The 5,000-nt window shown below is 41.9% G+C and overlaps 1 long non-coding RNA gene across 1 annotated transcript in view; it reads right to left on the bottom strand.

Moving 5' to 3' along the window:
• Positions 1-5,000, bottom strand: part of LOC118767618 — a 29,197-nt gene that overhangs the window by 7,829 nt on the left and 16,368 nt on the right. Inside the window, exon 3 of the long non-coding RNA XR_005003539.1 lies at positions 601-608. This is a non-coding gene — a long non-coding RNA (uncharacterized LOC118767618). The remainder of the gene's footprint in view (positions 1-600; positions 609-5,000) is intronic.

Genomic DNA, 5,000 nt, shown 5'->3' with positions numbered 1-5,000 from the left:
AAGACACAACACGCTGTCCGATCCAGGAATCGAACCCACGATTTTATGATGGTGAGTCAAATTGGATCATGTTAAGTTTCTTCTAACCATTTGAAGTATTTTAATGTTTCATCTCACTTTTGTTTTCAATTTTTTTTTCTGATAAGGAAAATCGTATTTATTTTCTTCCCTGGAAATTAAAAATAATAAAGTTACGTGCATTTAAAATTATGTAATTTTAGCCAATCAGAAGCCTGCCTTGACACCAATTTAGAAGTTTCAACTGTCTGTCTCTATGAATATCAAAAACGACGCAGGCGTGGCTGTATGGTAAGAAGCTTTCTTCCCACCCATGTGGTTTCGGGTTTAGTCCAATACGTGGCATTGGGACGACCAAAGCATTGTGAGTAGATTTGTTTGATAGAAACTGAAAGAAACCTCAGTATACATTCGCTAGCTTTTTCCCAGTAACTAAATGACAGCACTGGCGCCTCCAAGATTGAGTGGTCTCAATGATAATGGCGCGAAACCACTATGATATTTTGGTTCATTGACTGACTTGAAAATTCAGCTGCGAATATTCCGTGTATCGTGTCTTTGTCAATATTCCATGTCCGTTACGTTATCGTCTAGTTTCCCGTTTGCTCTGCTTTCGTCTTTTGTCGTGTTCTGTCTGTCCAACCTTTGATATATATAATATATATATATATATATATATATATAATATATATATATATATATATATATATATATATATATAGTGAGCATTTACAAAAAAAACAAAAGACGAAGACGAGAGTGTAACAGCAAACAGATGTATTGGTTTAACGCTCGGGAAGTGAGAAGAAAGTCTTTTACGTTTCGTGCCTACGCCTTTCGACAGAAAGGAACGCAAAATTAAACAAGGAGAGAAAATAGAAAACGGTTTAGTGGCTAACGATCTATCATGGCGAGTGCATTTCAAAAATTATCCACACTTTCGCCACAACATATCTTCATTATTGTCCACTGGCATCTCTGCATGCGTGCTTATAGTTGGTACTATTGTGGTCATGTGATCGACGTTTGAGTCTAAGTTTGAGACTTGGAATCGAAACCTAGCAACCGTGATAGATGGGTCCAGTCAAGGCTTCAGTCAAGCAACGCACCCTGATTACCAGCCAATCAGCTTGGTTCCGGTTCCGGGTTCAGTCCCACAGCGTGGCACCTTGGGCAAGTGTCTTCTTTGTAAGTGGATTTGATTGAAGGAAACTGAAAGAAGCCCACCATGTGTGTGTGTGTTCGTGTTTGTCTCTGTGTTTGCCTCTCACCACTACTTGACAACCGGTATTGGTATGTTTACGTCCCCGTAAATTGGTGGTTCGGCAAAAGAGACGTATTGAATAAATATTCTGCTTAAAAAAAGTCCTGGAGTCGATTTGTTCGACTAAAACTTTTCAAGAAAGTACCCCAGCATGGCCACAGTCAACTAACTGAAACAAGTAAAAAAAAAAAAAGATTAAAAAAAGCGACACGCCAATAAAAAATAAAAGATACTTTCAAACAACGACGTTCATGGTCTTATATGGAACAGGCCTGGCCAATACGAATTACATTGTGGACCACTTTAATCACAGAAGGGTTTTTGAGGGCCGCTTGTATACTGACAGAATTGAAAGCATTTTGCTTTCTCATGCTATTATTACAATAATGAATGAATGATCATTGACTGAACAGGAAATATTATCGTTACAAAAACAGTATTGTCTTTCTTTTTTTACTTTTCATTACAATCTTTAATTTCTGATAAAATCATTTAAATGTTTGTTTAAATAAACCCATTTCAAGAAAGTATCAAGCGGGTCGCAGGATAAAAGTCTGCGTGTTGCATGTGGCTCGCGGGCCTCAGGTTGACCAGCCTTTATATGGAATAACAGTTAGCCAGCGTTGGATCCAGGATTTTTTGTGGGTGTTGTCCAAAAGTTTCGAAAAAAATAATATTGGGTTGTCCGGAAAGTTCGTGCCGATTTATAGTAGCTTACCTTTCGACTTATTTTAGAACACGGTTGGGTCCATAAAATAGGATTTGACTACACCTCCATTTAGAGCACAGTTTAAGCTATCTTTTCGTGGAAGAAGGTTTATGTTCCTATAACCTGTGTTAATTCTGTAAGCCTTTAAAGTGAAAGATAAGAAAGTTCATTTTCGGCACTTGATGCTTTGGGAACCAGACAAAAATTGCTGCAGCTCGGCTGGGATGTGTTACCCCACCCTCCATATTCACCAGATATTGCTCCTTCGGATTTCCACTTATTCAGGTCTCTGCAGAATAGTCTTAATGGTAAAATATTTCAATTCCTTCGATGACGTAAAAAGATACCTTGATGAATTCATTGCCATGAAACCACCTCGATTCTGGGAAGAGGGTATTTTCAAGTTAAAGGGAAGATGGAGACGCATTGTGCAACAAAATGGTTCGTATTTGGTCGATTAAAAATCTAATGGCAAGTATTTATTGACCTTTTTCTTTCCTTTAAAAATCGGCCTGAACCTTCCGGACAACCCAATATATGAAACAGTAATACTGTGAAACTGCTGGAAATAAAATAACGATGTTATTATAAAAAACTTTGGTCCCGATTTTTTGGTGTCGGTTCGGCTAGAAAGAGTGTTGCTAGGGTAATACCCCTGCATTTGCCACTGCTTAGCCGTAAACAACATGCAGAGAATGTCTACTCCTATTCAGTAAGAACCTCAATTGGTGACGAAACTAACCATAACTATAGATAAAATGCCCATTTGATCGCGGCGGGAATTGAACTCAAAGCGTAAAGAGTCGTTAAGAAATGGCGCAAAATATTTTGTTTTGTTCGAGGCTCAGAACAATGACAATTACAAGAATATTAACGTCGTCGTCAACAACAACAACAACAACAACAACACTTCAAGAATAATATTGATAAAACTACAACTGTGCCTACATCATCAGCGTATTCCTCCTCCTCCTCCTCCTCCTCCTCATCATCATCATCATCATCATCTTCATCTTCATCTTCATCATCACCATTATCACCATCCCTACTACCACCCCCACCACCATTATCATCATCATTACCACCATTACCACCACCACCATCATCACCATCATCACCATCATCACCACCACCACCATCATCACCACCACCACTACCACCATCCACTACCACCACCGTAATCATCGTCGTCGTCGTCATCATCATCATCATCATCATCGACATCATCATCATCATCAACAATAGTAACAGCAGCAGCAGCAGCAGCAGCAACAACAGCAATGCTTCAAGAACAACAAGACCACATCATCATCATCATCATGAACAACAACAACGACAACAACAACCGACCAGAACCCAATTCTGTAAAGAGGGACGCCATGATTTTGACAAAGCTTCCTTCCTGCCATAATAGATTTGTTGATAGCCTTGACATGGCTCAGCGGATGTGGCTGATGTGACATGGCAACGGTGGCGGTGGTGGTGATGAGGGTGGCGGAGATAGTGGTGGTGGTGGTGGCGATGGTGGTGGTAGTGTTGGTGATGAGGGTGGCGGTGGTGGTGGTGATGGTGGTGGTGGTAGTGGTGGTGGTGGTGGTGACGGTGGTGGTGGTGGTGGTGGTGATAGTGGTGATGGTGGTGGTGGTGGTGGTGGTGGTGGTGACGGTGACGGTGGTGGTGACGGTGGTGGTGATGGTGGTGATGGCGGCGGTGGTGATGATAGTGCGAGGGTGGTGGTGATGGTGGTGGTAGTGATGGTACTGGTGGTGGTAGTGGTGGCGGCGGTGGTGATGGTGGTGGTGGTGGTGGTGACAATGGTAGTGGTGGTGATGGTGATGATAGTGGTGGTGATGGTGGTGGTGATGATAGTGGCGACGGTGAAGGTGGAGATGGCGGTGGGTAGGGTGGTGCTGGGCGTGGGAGTAGTAGTTATGGTAGTAGTGATGGAAGGTCGTAATCGGGTGTTAGAGGCGGGGGTGATGCTGACGGTGGTGGGGGTTTATTGATGGGGTGATTGTTGGAGGATTTTTGTTGGTCCCTGGAGTTAATGAAGAACTGGTGACAATAGTAGTAGTAGTAGTAGCAGTAGTAGTAGCAGTAGTAGTAGTAGTAGTTGTTGTTGTTGTTGTTGCTGTTTTTGCTTGTTGTTGACTTGTCTGTATTGTTTAGCCCCTGGTCGGTCTCGATGAGTAAGCAAAAGCATTGCAGCAATGACCATCCCGTAGGGATCGTATATCAGTGCAACTACGTTATACAATACAACAGCGTTTCTCTGTTGTTTTTATTCTTCGAGAACTTTCGATATCCATTCCATATTCCGGGGAACCTCTGCACAAAACTTAATACATATTACATATCTTTGTTAATCTTCATTTGTGTCTTTTTCATAATGTTAAATTTCATAAGGGATTAAACAACTGAAGAAAGCCACCAAGGAGATTAACCGTCGTAGCTAAAACCAGCTCTCTTCGCGTAAGGGTTTCTGTATGTGGTTCATAAGAGACAACATATAGAGACACCCTTGTGCGAAGACTAATTCAGCCCACGCTGACCCTCTCAGGAGGAAGCGTACAGAGTAAGGAGCAAAACGCTTGTGAATCTGAGATACCGGCTGATGATAGGGAAAGGAGCGAAACACTTGTAACCCTGAAATACCAACTGAAGATAATGGAAAGGAGTGAAACGCTTGTGACTCTGAGATACCGGCTGATGATAACGGAAGGATTTCCAGCATTGTGATTTCCAGCAATGATTTCCAGCATTGTGTGCTCCTGATTTTGCTGCTCACATCCTGGGCCTTTAAAATCTATACAAATTTATACAGTCACCCTCATATAAGCGTCGGTACAAAAGAGCTACGTACACTTCTTCGCAATGTTAGAAACTTTTCCGCTATCATCAGCTGGTATCTCAAAGTCCCATGCGTTTCGCTGCTTAGTTTGTACGCCTCGGCTGAGTTGGCCAGCGTAAACTGAATTAATTTTAGTGATTGCTCCTACTTAGCCTTAT

Source organism: Octopus sinensis, linkage group LG23 (assembly GCF_006345805.1).
Source record: "Octopus sinensis linkage group LG23, ASM634580v1, whole genome shotgun sequence".
NCBI classification, from domain to species: domain Eukaryota; kingdom Metazoa; phylum Mollusca; class Cephalopoda; order Octopoda; family Octopodidae; genus Octopus; species Octopus sinensis.
This window is presented reverse-complemented; position numbering and strand designations above follow the sequence as displayed.